This window comes from Apium graveolens, chromosome 6 (assembly GCF_009905375.1).
Source record: "Apium graveolens cultivar Ventura chromosome 6, ASM990537v1, whole genome shotgun sequence".
NCBI lineage: Eukaryota > Viridiplantae > Streptophyta > Magnoliopsida > Apiales > Apiaceae > Apium > Apium graveolens.
Window position 1 is genome coordinate 135,432,718 of NC_133652.1, and position 21,362 is coordinate 135,454,079.

The following is a 21,362-nucleotide window of genomic DNA, read 5'->3' on the forward strand; positions in this document are numbered from 1 at the left end:
CAACTTTCAGGAAGAGCTAAAAGGAATTTAAGATTTGAATCTTCAAGATCATATTCCTTATCCACCAGTGACAAATCATTCAAGAGTTTGACAAATCTGTCATATAAACCAGTTAATGACTCATCAGGTTTTGAGTCAAATTTCTCATACTCTTGAGTGAGTATAGTCCTCATGTTCTTCTTAATTACATCAGTTCCCTGGCATCTTGTCTCCAAGGCATCCCATATCTCCTTTGTAGTCTTGCAGTTAATTACCCTGTTTGACATGACATTATCAATGGCACTATGCAGCAAATGCCTTACCTTTGCATCCTTGGCAATAGATGAGATAACTTCAGCTGTATACTCACTTTTCTCCTTTGGTACGATCTTTGTTGGCTGATCTGCAACTATAACAGAGAGCTTGGTTGACTTATGTGGTCCTTCTTTAATTCTGTCAAGGTATTCTGGATCTGTAGCTTCCAGAAATATAGCCATCCTCACTTTCCATATGGGATACTCAGAAGGTCTCAGCATGGGAACCCTAATAGTCTCATATCGACTGTGGATTTGAGTCTTTGGAGTTTCTTTAGTTTTGGTGGGCTTGGTTGGAGTTTGTTCTTCTTTAGACATGATTGTTTTGGATCTTTACTGTATATGTATTAACATATAGGCTCTGATACCACTTGTTAGGTCACACACACACACTGTAGAAGGGGGTTGAATACAGTGTATAATACAATCAAATCGAATTAAGAACACAAGTATGTAACAAAGAATAATCTTATTAATAACACAGTGTTGCAATGGAACTGTTCTCTCTCAGTGATGAACAATATCACTAAGAGCTGCTAGGTTACAATGAATAATATTCTCGATAATGATAACATTTATAGTGTAAACCCTATGTCTGTGTTTATATACCACACAGTTACAAGATAATCTCTAATTGATATCAAATATAATTCTGTATCCTAAAATATATCAATTAGTTATCTTTTCCTCCAAGTCTTCTATTCTTCAAAGAATTCTTCTCCATGCATATCTCTTCTTGTTTTAGTCTTGATCTTCTTTCCCTTCAATCAACCGCCTTCCTTATCTGAAAGTCTTCTTAAGTCCTGATATTATCTTCCGATGAATATCTTCTGATATCTTAAGTTCTGATAACTTAAGTTCTGATATCTTATGTTCTGACTTCAGTATAAGTACTGATTTCCAGTTAATCCTGATTTGTCATGTTAGTCAAGATCTGAAAACTAAACACAAATCATTATTAGACATGACATCATAAATATATCTAACAATAGCCATCTTCACTTTCCATATGGGATACTCAGAAGATCTCAGCATGGGAAACCTAATAGTCTCATATCGACTGTGGGTTTGAGTCTTTGGGGTTTCTTCAGTTTTGGCGGGCTTGGTTGGATTTTCTGCTTCTTCAGACATGATTGTTTTGGATCTTTATTGTATGTGTGTTAACAGATAGGCTCTGATACCACTTGTTATGTCACACAACACTGTAGAAGGGGGGTGAATACAGTGTTTAATACAATCAAATCGATTTAGAATATAAGTATGTAACAAAGATCAAGTATATTGAATAAACTCTGTTATAATAAGAACTGTTGTTCTCTCTCAGTGATGAACAAATATCACTAAGAGCTGCTAGGTTACAATGTATGATCTTCTCGATAATGATAACACATATAGTGTAAACCTATGTCTATGTTTATATAGTACACAGTTACAAGATAACTTCTAATTGATATGGAATATAATTCTGTCTCCTAAAATATATCAATCAGATATCTTATATAGTTCTTCTAGTCCTCCAACTCTTTCCTTGCATATCTTCTTCTGTATTAGTCTCGATGTTCTACTGTTAATCAGCTTCCTTCCTTAATTGTAAATCCTCCCGTACTTAAGTTCTGATATGACCTTAAGTCCTGACATGACATTAAGTCCTGACTTCCAGTAAGTACTGATTCCAGTAAGAACTGATATTTCCTGTTTGTTAAGATAGAAAACTAAACATGAAACACATTAGACATGACGTCTCAAATATATCCAACACAAAGGTAGCAAAAATGGTATCAAAGTGTTCGAAATAACAAATTTGGTATAATTGCATTTTTTTTATTTCCTCCGGTTAGGGATACCATTTGAAATGACATCCACCATTGTTTTCTATTTTCACAACTGGGGACTATATAATGATATTTTATTCGTACTTTTCCTTCCTTTTAACTCGTGAAAATGTCTTAATTCCGATACTTCGAGATCCGTTTTCGGGAGGTTAAAAAATGAGATTTGATTAGTAATTATTTTAATTAATTTGTTTGGTCTTAACATATTATTGTTCTATTTTGAAACAAGGCAAAAAAATGAAATTATAATATGTAGAAAATTGTCATTTTTAGCTCCGAAAATGGTTGATGGGGTAAAATTTTGTTAAAACTAGTTCACGAAGGCATGTTGAGGAGCATATAAATTCGATATGCATACTATGTAAATCACAAACACAATAAATATCGAAATAATTTTAATACGGGCCAATAATTATCAAAATAATTTCAGAAAAAACGTGTTTAATATGCTCCTCAATAGGCCTTCTTGAACTAATTTTTACAAAATTTGACCCCATCAACCATTTTTCGGAGCTAAAAATGTAAATGTTCTACACATTATAATTTTGCTTTTTGGCTTATTTTAAATTAGAACAATAATATGTTAACATCCAAAAACTTATTTAAAATAATTACTAATCAAGTCACATTTTCTAACCTCCCGAAAACGGACCTCAAACTATCGAAATTGTGACATTTTCACGAGTTAAAGGAAGGAAAAGCATAAATAAATTTTTATTATATATAACTCCATATAAAATGGCTTCCCTAGCGATATATGTGAAAGAAAAACAATGGTGGGCACCATTTCAAATGGCGTCCCTAACTGAAAAAATAAAAAATAACTGGTTATACCAGTTTTGCCAATATGAACACATATATACCATGTTATGGATAAAAACATGTATTTCTTCATTGCATGTATTTAATGTTTAGGGTTTGATAAGCTTCGAGCTTTAATGACTGCGCTTGTGTTTCGTGGCTTGAACCTGCCCTCACAAGATGCCTACGTATCTTGGCGTATGCCAAGGATCAAGCCAAAATATAGTTCTTGGTGATGCTTGCCCTCGGGGCTATGGCAGCGAGAGCTCACCAAGAACTTAGTGACTTTCATGTCCTTCGAGGACTGAGTCTAAAATGTCGTTCCAGGTAATGGCCTCATGGTTTGAAGGATGCCTTCTCGGCTTTGTGACGTGTGGAGCTCTTGTCCAGAAAAAATGCCCTTTTGAAGTTGAAGGGGTAAGACCCTTTATATAGACGTTGAGAGTCTAAGAATTAGGATAGAATTGGGTGACTTGGTGGGCAAGTATCCATCTTTGATTGGACTTTGGTGTCCTAGAAAGCAGGAATTAGTTTCCTTCTGAATTTAGGTTGCTTGAAGGCTACTTCTTGTAGAAGTAGTTACTTATTTGAACACATTTATTGGGTTGTTTAATTAGCACCTTTATTAGTTACGAATTTAATAAATAATTAGGGTTTTGGGCCTCACTAATTGGGTTTTTCCCTTTGACCAAATCAAGTCTAATTAATGCGACATTAACTTCGCAATTACGGTAATTTTATTCCCCATCATTTGCCCCCGACTTCTGGGAAACACACTCGATGTTTCATAGAAGTTAAGTTATCTCTTACCCTATCTAGGGTATCGTTTTTAGCTTAAAGTATGGAGCGACCTACACATTTACAACAATTTGCCTTATCTGAGACTTCATGATATTTTTATGGAATTTTCATAATTTTTCATGCTAATTTTCTTACCTTATTCCTATTTTTTGGAAATTGTGGTATTTTTTCCTTAATTTTCGGGGATTATCTCATACCAACAAGTATTTTTCCTAAATTTCAAGAACTTTTTCGTACCTCCAGGTATTTTTCGTGATTTTTTCTAATATTTTTGGAATTTTTCCGTACCTCCAAGTATTTTTTTTCTAATATTTATGAAAATTTCCGCACCTCCGGGTATTTTTCCAAATTTTTCCTAAAACTCTAGGAATAATTTTATACCTCCAGGTATTTTTCATAATTTTTCCTAATATTTTAGGAATTTTTCCATACCTCTGTGTATTTTTCGTAAGTTTTACTCATTTTTTAGGAATTTTTATGTACCTCCGGTATTATTTATCATTTTCTCTATTATTTTAGGAATTTTTTTGTACCTAGGGTATTTTTCATAATTTTTTCTAATATTTTAGGAATTTTTCCGTACCTCCGGGTATTTTTCATAATTTTTTCTAATATCTTAGGAATTTTTTCGTTCCCCCGGGTATTTTTCATAATTTTTCTTAAAATTTTAGGAATCTTTTTGTATCTTCGGATAATTTTCCTAATATTTTAGGAATTTTTCCGTACCTCCGGGTACTTTTTCTAATATTTTTGGAATGTTTTTATACCTCCCGGTATTTTTCGTGATTTTCCTAATATTTTAGGAATTTTTCCGTACCTCTTGGTATTTTTTCAAAATTTTCCTAATATTTTAGGAATATTTTTATACCTCCAGGTATTTTTTCTAATTTTTTTCTAACTTTTTTTAGGAATTTTCCGTACCTCCGGGTATTTTTCCAAATTTTTCCTAATATTTTAGAAATATTTTTATAAGATTCTCAAATTTGCAGGGGCAAATATGCCAACTTTTAAATTTCAGAGACCATCGTCAAAATTTCCAAAAATAATGGGTACTAAGTGGCAATTTGCCACTTTTCCTCCCGACAAGTCGACCTCCATCTTTTGGATGGCCTGGTCGAACTCAATTTCAACCAAGAACCATCTCGATTTCGAGGTGGATTCCTGGTCGACCTTTTTTTATTTTCTTTTCTTCTTTTTTCTTTTTTTTTTCTTCTTCTTTTTTCTTTTTTTCTCTTTTCTTCTTTTCTTCTTTTCTTTTTTTCTTTTTTTCTTTTTTTTATTTTTCTAAAATATTATTAATAAATAATAATATTTAATTATTCAAAAAAATGAATGATATTGGCCCCAAATCCAGGGGTGTCCAACCCAGATAAAATATCACACGGATAAATTTTGATCCAAATTTTAATATTATTATTTCTAATAATATTTTTCTTCCTTATATTTATTATTTAAATAATAAATATATTTTTGTGGAGGTGTCTTATGCAACATGATTGAGGGATTCTAATCATTGTTGACCAGGAATTTGCACCCTTCAAACCAGGAATCCGTACCATTTTTTACGTGAATTCTTGGTAGAATTTCGACCAGGATGCATTTTGGTCGAATTCGACCAGGATTCTCGTCAAATTACGGGTAATTTTGCCACTCTGGTCGAATTAATTTTCGATCAGGAAACAACCCTAGACCAAGAATCCGCACCCTTTAGACCGAGAATCCTGGTCAAATTAGACCCAGATGCATTCTGGTCGAATTTGATCAGGATTCTCATCGGATTATGGGTGATTTTGACACTCTGGTCGGATTGATTTTCGACCACGATGCAGCCCTCTTCCAACGAGGACTCTCGTCGGATTATGGGTGATTTTGACACTCTGGTCGGATTGATTTTAGACCAGGAATCCTAACCCCGTATACCACGAATCCTAGTCCTTTAGACCAGGAATCCTGAATTACGGGATACAAGCCTTTTAATAGCCATAACTAATTGCTCGTTATTCTGATTTGAGCATATAATATACCGAATTGAAGCTTATTACGTGCTCTAACTCATGATGGCATCTTCATATTTTTTCTTGTGTTCCTTGATCCCTCAATTTGGACGGAAAATGGCCTCTATGAGCCTTCAATTAACCTGATCTCTACGAGCCTTTTTTCTACTTAGTCCAACTAGGTGAGTTGTCCTACTTATATTCTCAACTATATTAAACCTTGAGGTTTAAGGTATGTCGAGTTTGAGTACCTTATTTTTTCAAAGTGTTTCCAAGTTTGTGGGATCCTTATCCCAAATATGTTCATATTTAGGATGACTCTTCAAAAATAGGTATTGCCTTTCCTTTCTGCCCAACTCAGGACGCTTTGATCTTTCCGAGGACTAAGTCTCTCTATCGAAGAATTTTTTTTATTCTTAAATTATAGTTATCGAAAGTTGTTTGAGATGCTCAACAATCCCGGTGTTGGCTTCATCAAATCTAAAGTATGTGTCATGTCTTCCTCGTTCTTCTCGGGCTCAAAGACTTCATTCTTTAGAGTTGTTTGAGTGATTCATAGTGGCATCACAATCTCAGCTTTATCAACAAGTAATAATGGAATAACTCCTATCTTTTCTTTGCATGTGGCATGAAACACCCTTTGTAGGTGCAGTAGATCGTCTGCCTAATCATTTCTCGAGTATTCGTCCTTCTTTTTCAGTCCCTCAATTTGCTACCTCGGCTTTCCGATTTGTTAGGGATGAGGAATAGTTGTGGAGTAGGATTTACTATCGTTCTTATGACATCATTGATGTCGTACTGTCTTCCATCACCCATCACTGGGATTCGTGGGAATTCATACTTTTATATCACACTTTTTTACAGGAATTGTGTCACTTGAATGTTGGTTATACAACTAAGGGTTTTAACCTCAATCCTCTTTGTGTCAGGATCTACCTCTAGACACTGGGTTTTGAGCGATAGCCTTGCCCCCCGAGCGTAGCCCACGGTTCTTTTCATGTACTTCTTTTAAGGCAAAAGTAGTTCGGAGTTCGGGAATTTCAAGTAAGTAATCACGAACTACTTCTTGTATAAAGTCCTTGCAATCAGATTAAGCTTCAAATCTTTTTTCAACATTTTTCATGCTTCCGTGACATCGTCGTTCACCGACTAGTTTGAGTCGAGACTTTAGGCAATGAGTCCTCGCACATATTGGTGTTATCAACTTTGTATTAGTTTTTGTGTCTTCGAGACTTAGAAGTAAAAACTTCCCGTATAATTTTGTATCTCTTGAGTCACGACCTTCATTTCTTCCTCCCTCGGGATGTAGAATTCATCAAATTCAGTAATGACTTCACAAGTCTCTCATATTTTATTGACGAATCTATTGTTTCTAAAATTCCAGGGAGTGTGCTGCAAAGCTCGTAGAACCTTGGGCATTAAATTGCAATTTTTCCAAATAAACCCCTCGACTTGCCTTCCGGTCAACTTATCTTGATTTTAAACAGCCCGGTTGAACTGTATTCGGTCAGGATTCAGTCTCCTTTCGAGGTGAATTCTGCTCGACTACTTTTTTGTGTCAGCCCTACCCCCCGGGTGCTGTTTATGAATGAACTCCCTACGAGGTTAGTTCCGCTTCCTAGGGTCCCAGGTATTCCAAGTATGGAATCATAAAGAATTTCTTATGTAACATCCCCTTAATCAGAGCGTATCTAGGCGCTTTTCCAACGGCTTTCATGCCTCTCATGCATTGGGCAACCACTAGTTTCTAGGTAAATCTTCATAAAATTAATCCAACAATTTTCCACACCTACTGATGGTATAATTAATAAATCTCTATCTTTTAATATGAAAACTCAAATAGGACATTATCCTTCATGATTTCCTCCACTAGGATGTAACTTTATATAATATCCATTAAATTTATTCACGGCTTCACAGGCCTCTCTCATACTTTGTTTGAATTCCCCATTTACTTGAGAAATCACCAACATTGAGTCTCCATAAACTTTGAGGTTTTTAATCCTCAAGGTCCGAGCTAAACCAAGTCTGGCCATCAAGGCCTTATTTTCTACTTCGTCTCCAGTATTGAGAAATACGATGTCGAAGTTAGCTATATCATTATTCTGTCATGAATTTACATCACTCACTTTTGTTTTGAATGTTCCATCAAAATAGAGAACCAATTAGTACTTCAGTTTCTTCTCTTTATCTTATCCTACATGTTTCCTTTCCCTCATAAAGTATCTCGTCCTGCTCCCCGAATTCTTAGTTGTCAATGGGACATTCAACCATGAAGTCGGTCAAATCTTGAACCTTAAACATGGTACATGTTTATACTTGTTAGGTCACACACACTGTAGAGGGGGTGAATACAGTGTAAAGTACAATCAAATCAAACTTTAATATCTCAAGTAACAGAAAACAAACTTTATTAAAACAATAAACTCTGTTACAGTATGGAACTGTTACCTCTCAGTGATGAACAAATATCACGAGAGCTGCTAGGGTTACTACGAATAATCTTCTCGAATATGATAACACTTATAGTGTAAACCCTATGTCTGTGTTTATATACTACACAGTTACAAGATAATCACTAATTGATATGGAATATAATTCTGCTTCCTAAAATATATCAATCAGATATCTTTTCTTCCAAGTATTCTATTCTTCATAGAATTCCTTCTTCATGCATATCTCTTCTTATGCTTATCTCGATCTTCTTTCCTTTAATCAGTTATTGTCCTTATCTGAATGTACTTCAGCACTTAAGTTCTGATATCCATCTTCTGATGATTATCTCCTGATAATATAAGTACTGATATCCTTAAGTCCTGACTTCCAGTAAGTACTGATTTATCCTGTTTAAGTAAGATCTGAAAACAAAATATAAATCATATTAGCCATGACATTATCAAATATATCCAACAATCTCCCCCAACTTGTAAATTAGCATAATATACAAGTTTAACAGATATTTGATGATGTCAAAAACATTAAGTACAAATGCATGAGAATTAGACTAGATAACTACAACTTACAGTCCTTAATGCTTTACCAATATTTAACTTCTGATAACAGCTTCAGTCTGTACAAATATCAGAATTTAATCAGTTGTAGATCTTGACTTGGCTTCATCTTCTGATCTCTCTGATGTCAGGAGTTGTTCTGAGATAGTTCTTCAACAAACATCTCTCAGCATATCTAAGTTCAGCAATCATTCTCCTTTTAGCATCTTTAAGCTCTGCATTATCTTTACCAATTTGAAAGATTGCAGCCCTGAGATCATTAATCTTTGCTTTTCTTATATCCTGATCCAGTCTGATCAAATAAGCTTTATCAGACTCAAGATTGAATTCCACAGCCCTGTAACCCAGAAAGGTAGTTATAATTTTAGCAGTGTTGGGCTTCATTTCAACTATATCACCCTTGTGATCTCTGTACTTTGGAACATATGTGCTGTCAGACTTAACAAAATAAAGCCTTTTCTGTCTCTGAATCTGATCCTTCAAATAGTTTGCAGCACTTCCTGTCAATCTATCATCCACTTGAAGTAAGAATAGTACATGCTCCAATTCTTCAAAATACTTCAATGAAATGGCATTTTGCCTTATATGATAAACCCTACCATCTGTCATGAAGTACAACAAGATGTGTTCTTTCAAGTAGGTATGGTAAACTATTTGTACAGATTCCAGTTGATTCAATCTCTCAGGAGTTGGTCCAATACTTGGTTCACTCAAGAAAGTTGGATCATTGGTAGTGTTCTGTATTCTTCTTTCATCAGCACTTCCCAGTCCAGTTTTATCTCTTGCTTCCTTTCCAGTAACTACTCTTGCTTCAAAACCACTTGCAGCAGTCTTCAAAGGTTGAATCTGTTTTGCTTTAGTGAATCCTGGTAGGAGTGTCTTTGGTCTAACTTCTGATATCAAGTTAACTTGAGCTATGTCAGAGGTTACTTGCTTCTTTGGAATATCAGAACTTACTGTCTCTTGACTCATCTATCCGCGGTTGTGATTTAGCCAATGTTGCTGCAGTATTTGTCCTTTCTTTTATCACAATGCCTTTGATTTTTGGAAGTGTCTTTTTACCAGAAGTTTCAGATTTAGATGTGACTTTTTCTGATTTAAGTCTGGCTTCTTCTTCCATTAAACTCTCCAAGTCCATTCCTGGATTTTCCTGAAGAAATAACTGTCTTGACATTTCTTCATCAAGATCTAAAAGTTCATCAGAACTTATCCTTTTACCAGTAGCAGAACTAATTCTTTTCCCAGTATCAGAACTTGTCCTGTGACTTGTGATTTCAGCTTTTCTTGATGAGAAACCTCTACCTTGACTATGACCTCTACCCATTCCAGAGTTTCCTTGATCATCTTTTTCATCATCCTTCCCTTTCAGTGTCTTTCCAGTCTTACATTTGGACTTAATTACTTTCTCCCCCTTTTTGGCATCAGCAGGTAGTAGAAGAGAGACAAGCAATTCCACTGAGGCTTGGATTTCAGTAAGTTGAGATTGCTGAGAAGCTTGATTTTTCAGAATATCATCAATCTGAGCTTGTTGTTTCTCTTGAGTCTTCTCAATATAAGCAATCCTGTCAAAGGTAGGTTGAAAGAACTTTTTCTTGTCAATTTTCTGAATTTGGTCCTGTTTGATGAATTCTTCCTGAATCTTGTGTAGCTCTGCATGAGTAGTTGAATGGAGACCTTGTAGATGTTTAGTACTCAATACAGTGACTCTAAGCTGGGTTTTGAAATCATCAGAAATTAACATTTCATCAGCTTTTGTCAAGTGCTCAGCAAGATGCTTTGCATTTGGAACACAGGAAACTGAGTTCCATTCCTTAGTCCACTCCCGTCCTGCAGGAGTTTCACTCCAAGGCACTGGTGCTTCTCTGGTAACAAACTTCTTAACAAGTTCAAATTTAAGAATAGTTTGTTGAGGAGCATGTCCTGAAGGACCTGCTTCATCAGCATCTACATTTGGAGCAGCATCACCAGTATCTCCAGTATTTGCAGCATCAGAACTTACAGAATCAGTATCTTCTGATAAAATAACAGTGTGAGTAGCAATGGAGGCTTCAGCATCCTCTAATTGCTGATCTGGTTCTAAGTTCTGATCAACAGCCATATCCTGATGCTCACCTATATTCTGATCATCAGCATCGAGATGCAGAGAAGGTGTAGAGGAGAAGTCTGAATTTTGAGCAGCATCAGTAACAGGTGTTGTTGATGGATTAGTTGTTGTTGGAGCTTCTAGGAGAATTACTTCAGGCACAACCAGGTTCTGAACATCAATTTCAGTACTGGTGCTTGTATTAATAGGAGATACAGACTTTTGAACAGGAGACACAGATGGTGTGTTGGCCTTTTCAGGAACAGCTTCCTGAGATGGAGTTGATGAAGAAGAAGTGACTTTAGCAAATTCCTTTTCTTTTGAGATCAGAGATTCCTGATCTCCTTTCATAGCTGCTGCTTCTTCATCATCTGAAACTGGCCTTTTTGCCCTCTGTTTCTTGTATCTCTTTGTAGATATGGATTCCGTGGGAGTTTCAGGAACAGTCATTCTTCTAAGCCACTTGAGAAGCCCAGATCCCCCAATTTCAGAATCCTTCTGAGAAGTCACTGTCTCAGCTTCTTGGACAACAGGTTCTGATGCAGAAACCTGTTCCTCACTGGCAGACTCATCTCTCAAAGCAATCCTCCTTATCTTTTGAGGTGTTTGAGGAACAGTCTTTGTCCTCTTAGGTATGGAAGATGAAGGCTTCACAGTATGTGCTGAGGATGAGGGTTGAACTGTCTGTGAAGTGGAGAGATAGGATTTGATATATTGCCTAAGGGTTGGTTGAGTAGTATGGGTGGTAGGTGCTGATGGTTGTTGTGGTTTGTGGGAGGTGTTTGTTAGTTGGACATCAGGATAAACAAATCTATAGGAATCAGGATCAGCATTTACTAAGATCTGTTTCACAGACTAAGGAATCTGTAAAGGTCTAACCACTGGTTTCTTAGTGTCAGCATTTACCAGGTCATTAAAGTAACGTTTTGCAACTTTAGAAGGTGAAGTTAAGGTACTGGTTAGTCGAGGTTCATCAGTACAAAAAGTATATATAAGTTGACAGAATCTAGCAAAGTAAACAACATTCCTATCCTCTGTCATCCTATCCCCAATAAAACCTATTATAGTCGTTGCAAAATCAAAATGAGTTTGGTTTATAATGGCATACCCGATGTGCTGACTCATTATGGGGATGGCATCAAAATTCGAACATTTGTTCCCAAAAGATTTAGTGATGTAGTCGAAGAAGAAGCTCCATTCCCTTCTGATATGAGCCCGTTTTAACTGCCCAAGCTTTTCCAAACTTTGTTCATACCCCAAACTGGCCATTAACTCCTGAAGGGCTGATTCCTCTGAAATTGAAAAAGTACATCCTTCTGGGAGATGTAGAGCCTTGCGTATTGTACCAGGAGTGACTGCATATGAAGAATCACCCACTTCGAAACAATACTAGGAGTACCATTTGGACCACCATTATCAAAGTTTCCAGTCCTCCAAAGTGTCAGAACTTGTTGGCTTGAGAAGACGGAAGGTTGGGTCAATGCATACCCGATTTCACTGTGTGCAAGAAGATCTTGCACAAAATGCAATTCAGACGGAGCTTCAGCATTATCAAGAATTGCAGCATAGTTGTTTGGAATAAATTTAGCTCCATCAATGATCAAATCCTTAGGTGCCATGAAAATAATCGAGATGTAAAAGTGCCTGTTAGGTGTTTGATAGAATGTCTATATGAAAAACCAACGTTAGAAGAGAAAAGAGGGTAAAAGCAAATAGAGAGAAAAAGTATGAAAGGAAATAAAAGATTAAAAAATCCTCTCTCTATCTTACTTGTACTTTTGAAAAAAATGTAACCGTTGGACACCTGTCAGACATGCAGTAAAAATGAATAGTTAATGGGCACGAGAAAACAGTAATCATTACTTACCCACTTGCAGTTTTTCAAGGAAAAAAACCGTTCCACTTACCCAGTTATTCCATTAATCAAGGTAAATTAGTTTTAATTCAAAATTGAAACTGTTCCCACTTATTTAATTATTTTTCACTGCAACATCAATATTCTGAAAAAATAATCGAGTGAAAATGACCATAATAAATCGGAGGAGCAAGTACTGATAAAATAAAATCAGAACTTAAGTTAAAACAGAATTTATATGGTCATCAGAATATGAATATGTATCAGGATTTATCAATACATTACATAATATCTCAGAGACAAGATCTTGAAATAAAAACAAATTTCATTAATATATTAAGAGAATACATTCATGAATTTTAAATTACATCAGAACTTGTACAAGATTTCCCTAAGCTGCTAAACCTAACGTCAACAGCCTTAGTCCTAGCTCAAGAAGCAGGGCAAGGCTGATGATGAAGAAAAACAGGAAGAAGAAAATAAATTATTTCTTCTTCCTACTCTCGATAAACAGAATAGCGAGTCGAATGATTCGCTCTTGCTGCCGGAGAGCTTCCAGCATTTCCTCCTCCAATCGCTCCAGATGGCGATGGTAGTCCATGTAGAAGAACAGGAGGTGGGTGAGTACCTCCTGGGGATCGGAGTCCCATATCTCATCAAGAATGGCAGTGACGTGCCATTCCTGCTGCCAATCGGCACAGCTCAGCTCCATGTTGAATGTTTCGTAGTTCAAAAACATATTGTAATTGACCATAGTGTTTTTGATAGAAAAAGTATAAAGGTGAGTTTGTGATAAAAGAGTTGATGGGAAGGCTGATGTGAAGTGGTTGTTTATATAGGCAAGAGAATGCCAGGAGACGCAAAGAAATTTAATGCTGACAGGAGGAATTAATTCTACCTCCTCTCCCCAGACTTGAAAAAAGAAAAACATTCATTGGAAAGAGAAAACATGGTTTAATGCGCACAAGAAGCAAGTAAAAGTTGATTGTTCATGTACGAGTACCACTATCCCTAACTATAGTGACTATTAATCTTCCACTTCAACAGTATTCTGGTTTAAACTGAGACTGTTGTCAAATTTTATCCAAAAATAAGTCAAGTAAAGAATCAGACTGTAATATCAGAACTTAGACTTATATCAGAACTTAACAGTCATCAGAACATAATTTCTTAACTCGAAAAAGGAATGCCTATTTTAGTAAGTCCTCACACAAATTCTGATTTATCTTCTTCAGAACTAAATCATCAGAACATGCAATCAGAACTTGTCCTCGGAATTTGTGCAATGTTACACAATGACTGTTCATCTAAAACAACATAGATCCCCACAGTGATTTTCATCATTCATATGGAGTGGTTAGTGTGTGACTTAAGCTAAATATCAGACAAAGAGAAAAGTATGATTCACTTCAGTACATCTTAGAAATAAGGTATAACTAAAACTTTACTAAAAACCTGTCAATATTCTGAAACCTACTATTGAATGAATTCATGCTTGAGTCCACCTCAACTATTTTGTGCTAATTTTGTGCATCTTTTTAAATTCTATTTTACAGTGGCTTCTCAGTGTAAGTGAGTCACGACTGCTTATCAAAATTTATGCTATTATCAGAGTATTTCTCCAGTAATCATAGAGTGTGAAAAGTCACCAAGAAAATATTTTATTTGCTTTTCTGATGCATATTACTTAATACCAGCAATGCACTTGGGTCTTCCCTTCCACATTTTTACTCTAGATCTCAAAGGAGTACCTGATTTTTAATCCTTGTTTCTCTTTCTTTTTCTTTTGATAAGTGAGGTTTATCAGCACTAAGTACATTCAACAGATTTACTAGCATCAGAACTTAACAGATGAGTAGCATTATTCTAGTTTGTGACTTAGTAATAAGATAGACAAAGTAAACTCAACTAAGCTCAATTATCAGAATTTGCTTATGTCAATAGATTTCCACAGAAATAACTACTTCTTACATGGGATCCCTTGTTTATTGAAGACTACTAGGTCAGCATCTAGCACAGTTATCCTCATAGGATTGAATAGTTACCTAAACAGACATATCACTATCAAAGTTTAGCAACATTGATCAGACAACAGTCAGTACTTAAACATATTTTTCAATTAAGCACAGAATACACAAAGAGATTAAATTTTGTAAATACTGATCATAAAGTCTGATGCAACAGAACAAAACTAAGCAGATTTAGAGAAAGAACCTGAAACCATTCCAAGTTCATTTACCAATCTTGTAAAAGTAGCTTCGCACAATTGTTTTGTGAAAATATCTGCTAGTTGTTGATCTGTTGGAACAAAGTGTAATTCCACTGTACCTTCATCTACATGTTCCCTGATGAAGTGGTACCTGATGCTGATGTGCTTTGTCATAGAGTGTTGAACTGGATTACCTGTCATAGCAATAGCACTTTGATTATCACAGTAAATAGGGTTTTTGAAATATGTTAACCCATAATCCAGTAACTGATTCTTCATCCAAAGAATCTGTGCACAACAGCTTCCTGCAGCAATATATTCTGCTTCTGCAGTTGATGTGGAAATTGACTTTTGTTTCTTCCTAAACCAAGAAACCAATCTGCCTCCAAGAAATTGGCAGCTTCCACTTGTGCTTTTCTTGTCAATTTTGCAACCTGCAAAATCTGCATCAGAGTAACCTATTAGTTTAAAATCTGATTCTCTGGGATACCATAATCCCAGATCAGCTGTTCCCTTAAGATACTTGAAAATTCTTTTCACAGCTGTTAAGTGAGGTTCTCTTGGATCTGCTTGAAATCTTGCACAAAGATAAGTAGCATACATGATATCAAGTCTACTAGCAGTTAGATAGAGTAGAGAGCCAATCATACCTCTGTAATCAGTAATATCTACTGATTTACCAGTATCCTTATCCAGTTTTGTTGCAGTGGCCATGGGAGTGGATGCACTTGAACAATCTTGCATTCCAAATTTCTTCAGCAAGTTTCTGGTGTACTTAGTTTGATAAATAAAAGTGCCTTCTTCATTTTGCTTGACTTGAAGGCCCAGAAAATAGCTAAGTTCCCCCATCATACTCATCTGATACCTTGACTGCATCAGTTTGGCAAACTTCTTGCAAAGTCTGTCATTTGTAGACCCAAAAATGATATCATCAACATAAATCTGGACCAGAAGTAAGTCCTTTCCATGGTTAAGGTAGAACAGTGTTTTTTCTATTGTTCCTCTGTTGAATCCACTTTCCAGAAGAAACTGAGCTAAAGTCTCATACCATGCTCTGGGAGCTTGCTTAAGTCCATAAAGTGCTTTATCAAGCCTGTAGACATAATCTGGATGTTCGGAATCTACAAAGCCTGGAGGTTGTTCAACATATACCTCCTCCTCCAATTCTCCATTGAGAAAATCACTTTTCACATCCATTTGAAAGACAGTAAACTTTTTGTGAGCAGCATAAGCCAAAAATATCATTATGGCTTCTAACCTAGCAACTGGTGCAAATGTTTCATCATAATCAATTCCCTCATGTTGATAATATCCTTTTGCAACCAGCCTTGCCTTATTCCTTGTAATTATGCCATCACTGTCAGTTTTGTTTCTGAATACCCACTTTGTACCAACAACAGATCTATTCTTTGGTCTTGGCACTAGGGTCCAGACTTTGTTTCTTTCAAATTCATTTAACTCTTCCTGCATTGCTTGCACCCAATCAGCATCTTGAAGAGCTTCATCCACTTTCTTTGGCTCAGTCTGAGAGAGAAAAGAATTGTAAAGACATTCGTTTGAAGTACCCGTTCTAGTTCTGACACCTGCATCAGGATTTCCAATTATCAAATCAGGTGTATGTGATTTAGTCCACTTCCTTGCAGATGGAAGGTTTTCTCTAGAACTGGATGCTCCCCCATGATCCATGCTGTCTTCATTTTCATTTTCTGATGCTCCCCCTGAAACTATGCTCTCTGAGTTGGATTCTTCAGAATTTAGATTTTCAGAATTATCAGAACTTGGCTTATCAGAACTTGACGAGCCAGATGTATGTTCTGATGCTTCTTGAGATGTGATATGTTCTTGAGTATGCTCCCCCAGCATAGGTGCATCTTCCTTTGACGTAGTCACCACAGTTTCAATAACATCAGAGTTTAATCCATCAGAGTTTACAGTATCAGGACTTAGACTGTCAGGATTTTCAGTATCAGAATTTGAGTCTTCATTTTCAAATCTCAGCTGATCATGATCAATAAAATCTTCAAGACCAGTAATCTTCTTGTCATCAAAAGAGACATTGATAGATTCCATGACCACTCTTGTTCTCAAATTATAGACTCTGAAGGCTTTTGTGGAAAGTGGATATCCAACAAAGATTCCTTCATCAGCTTTTAGATCAAACTTGGATAGCTGTTCAGGATGAGTCTTGAGAACAAAACACTTGCATCCAAATACATGAAAGTACTTCAGATTTGGCTTCTTTTTCTTCACCATTTCATATGGTGTTTTTCCTTGCTTGTTAATGAGTGTTGCATTTTGAGTAAAACAAGAAGTCTGCACAGCTTCAGCCCAGAAATAGGTTGGAAGCTTTGCTTCTTCAAGCATTGTACGTGCAGCTTCAATGAGAGTTCTATTCTTCCTTTCAACAACTCCATTTTGTTGTGGAGTTCCAGGAGCAGAAAATTCCTGCTTAATTCCATGGTTTTTACAGAACTCTTCCATTATCAAATTCTTGAACTCAGTGCCATTATCACTCCTTATGGTTTTCACAGAATCTTTGACCAATTTATCCAGATGTTTGACATGATCAATCAAGATAGATGCAGTTTCACTTTTTGTGAGCAAGAAATACACCCATGTGTATCTGGTGAACTCATCCACTATGACCAACGCATATTTCTTCTTTGCAATAGACATGACATTCACTGGACCAAATAGATCAACATGTAGTAGATGATAAGGCTCAAGAATTGATGATTCAGTCTTGCTCTTGAATGAAGATTTTCTTTGTTTGGCCTTCTGATAAGAATCACAAAGGCCATCAGGAGCAAATACTGACTTTGGCAGTCCTCTCACAAGATCTTTCTTGACTAGTTCATTTATATTGTTGAAATTTAAATGAGAGAGTTTCTTGTGCCAATTCCAGCTTTCTTTAATTGATGCTCTACTCATCAGACATATTGCAGAACCATCAGTACTTGTTGAAAGCTTAGCTTCATAAATGTTACCACGCCTGTATCCTTTCAGAACAACTTTGCCTTTAGCTTTACTCACAACTTCACAGTGTTCTTCAAAGAAATCAACATGATAACCTCTGTCACAGATTTGACTTATACTCAGCAGATTGTGTTTAAGTCCTGAGACCAGAGCTACTTCTTTAATGATGACATTCCCAATATTGATATTGCCATATCCCAATGTTTTTCCAATATTGCCATCTCCATAAGAAACACTTGGGCCAGCTTTCTCCACAAAGTCTGATAGCAGGGCCTTATTTCCAGTCATATGTCCTGAACATCCACTATCCATAACTAGGATATTTTTCCTGTTGCCCTGCAATCACAAAGACCACTAATGATTAGTTTTAAGGACCCAGACTTGCTTGGATCCTTTGGCCTTATCAAATTTGTTAACATTTGCAGTGAGTTTAACATCAGAGTTTATGTTAACAATTTTCTTATCAGAACTTACACTGTCAGACTTTGAATCAGAATTTATACTAGAAGGAACAATGGAAACTTTCTTCAAAGAAGGTTTTATTTGATAATAATCATAGTACAAACTATGATATTCCTTACAAGTATAAATGGAATGCCATAAACTACCACAATGAAAACAAGGATTTTGTGGTTTGTATCTAACAGACTGACTCTTAACTCCTGACTTTGAAGGTAAGGAGTTTATGTTCTTGTTCTTCCTGCAACAAGAAGCCAAATGGTTAGAACTTCCACAGTTATGACATGTTTTCCTAGGAGCTTTAGGAACAGGCTTGTAATTATTGCTTTTATTCACACTTTCCTTTCCATTCCTATTTTTCCTAGGTGATTTTACCTTGTTTGCATTCTTAACATCTTTCAGCTTATGCTTAAGCTGCTTCTTAGTCATTAAGCCTATGTTTACTTCAACTGTCTTTTCCTGTTTTAGTTTGTCAGAAGTTAATTCCACTTTAACTTTTAATTTCTCATTATCAGACTTTACAGTTACAAACTTAACAGGTTTTAACTTTGATTTTTGCTTGACAACAACTGGCTTAATTTCTACAGTTTCTTTATCATTCTTATCCTCTCCATAACCTAAGCCCTCTTTCCAATTTTCACTACTTAGCAAATTTTGAGTTGTTCTACCAGAGTTAGTCCAAGTCCTGATAATCTCTCTTTCCTTTTCTAACTCAGTTTTTAGAGATTCATTCATTTTTAGCACTTCATCCCTAACATAAAAAGCATCATCTCTATCCTTCTGAGTTTGATGGAACATAACTAACTCTTTTTCTAAGAAATCATTTCTTTTCTTAAAAGCAAGATTTTCAGAAGTTAATCTTTCACATGTTAAAGTTTGATCTCTATAACTAACAAACATGGTTTTAAGATATCTTCTCAACTCATTAATATCATCAGTATGAAAAGCATAAGTAGTCTGAGGTACCTTTGTTTCAAAGCATAGTTCTCCTTACTTTCAGAGTCTGAGGTGTATGTCCAGCTTTTCTTCTTTGTGATCAGAGCCTTGCCTTTGTCACCCTTCACTTTCTTGCAATCAGGAGATATGTGGCCTTTCTCACCACAGTTATAGCATTTGACATTGGTATAATCTCCTCTATCAGACTTTTCTCCTCTGCCCTCAGATCTTCGGAAATTCTTTTTATCAGAACTTGTGCCTTTCCTGGAAAACTTCTTTCCCTTCCTGAACTTCCTGTATGCAATCTTTGTGATCCATTTCACCATAAGAGCACACAGCTTCATCATCTCCTCATCAGCATCAGTCTCAGGGAAGCTTTCAGAATCTGAGTCATCATCACTTTCAGAACTTAATGACTCAGTATCAGACTTTGTGAAAAGAGCTTTACCCTTGTCTTTCCTTGAGGTAGCTGCCTTTGGGGATTCTTCTTCAGCCTTAAGAGCAACTGTCCTTGACTTTCCTCCTTTCCTCTTGCTTCTTTGTTCCATCTCAAGTTCATGAGTCTTGAGCATTCCATAAATTTCATCAAGAGTTGTTTCATCAAGATTGTAGTCGTCTCTTATTGTTGTTGCCTTTAAATCCCAACATTCAGGAAGAGCTAACAGGAATTTAAGGTTTGAATCTTCAAGATCATACTCCTTATCAACCAATGACAAATCATTCAAGAGTTTGACAAATCTATCATATAAATCAGTCAATGACTCATTAGCCTTTGAGTCAAAGTGTTCATACTCTTGAATGAGTATTTTCATCCTATTCTTCTTAATTGTATCGGTTCCCTGACACCTTGTTTCCAGAGCATCCCATATCTCCTTAGTAGTCTTGCAGTTAATTACCCTGTTTGACATTACATTATCAATGGCGCTATGCAGTAAGTGTCGTACCTTAGCATCCTTAGCAATTGATGCTATATCTTCAGCAGTATAATCACTCTTCTCCTTTGGTACGGTCTTTGCTGCTTCACCTGCAACTGCAACAGCGAGCTTGGTTGGTTTGTGAGGCCCTTCCTTGATTCTATTAAGATATTCTGGATCTGTTGCTTCCAGGAACATGGTCATCCTCACCTTCCATATGGGATATTCAGATGGTCTCAGTATGGGAACTCTGATGGTCTCATACTGACTTTGAATTTGTGTCTTTGGTGGTTCTTCAGTTTTGGTAGGCTTAGTTGGAGTTTCTGTGTCAGACATGATTGTGTTTGGATCATTAACTGTATGTGCGTTAACAGGTAGGCTCTGATACCACTTGTTAGGTCACACACACTGTAGAGGGGGTGAATACAGTGTAAAGTACAATCAAATCAAACTTTAATATCTCAAGTAACAGAAAACAAACTTTATTAAAACAATAAACTCTGTTACAGTATGGAACTGTTACCTCTCAGTGATGAACAAATATCACGAGAGCTGCTAGGGTTACTACGAATAATCTTCTCGAATATGATAACACTTATAGTGTAAACCCTATGTCTGTGTTTATATACTACACAGTTACAAGATAATCACTAATTGATATGGAATATAATTCTGCTTCCTAAAATATATCAATCAGATATCTTTTCTTCCAAGTATTCTATTCTTCATAGAATTCCTTCTTCATGCATATCTCTTCTTATGCTTATCTCGATCTTCTTTCCTTTAATCAGCTATTGTCCTTATCTGAATGTACTTCAGCACTTAAGTTCTGATATCCATCTTCTGATGATTATCTCCTGATAATATAAGTACTGGTATCCTTAAGTCCTGACTTCCAGTAAGTACTGATTTATCCTGTTTAAGTAAGATCTGAAAACTAAACATAAATCATATTAGCCATGACATTATCAAGTATATCCAACATTACTAAATTCGTCAGGCTCGATTGTCCACTTAAACAACCTTCCACCAGCCTTAGGGTTGTGCATTGTGCCCCCTGGGGCTAGTTTTTTTTAATCTTGCACACCTGGAAATATGTTTTAGTTTCCCCGCAACATGGTTATACTTCACTTTCTTCGTAGGTGGGTTACTGAACCTCCATGTCATTTTTTCACATGGATAAATCTCAGTTACGCAA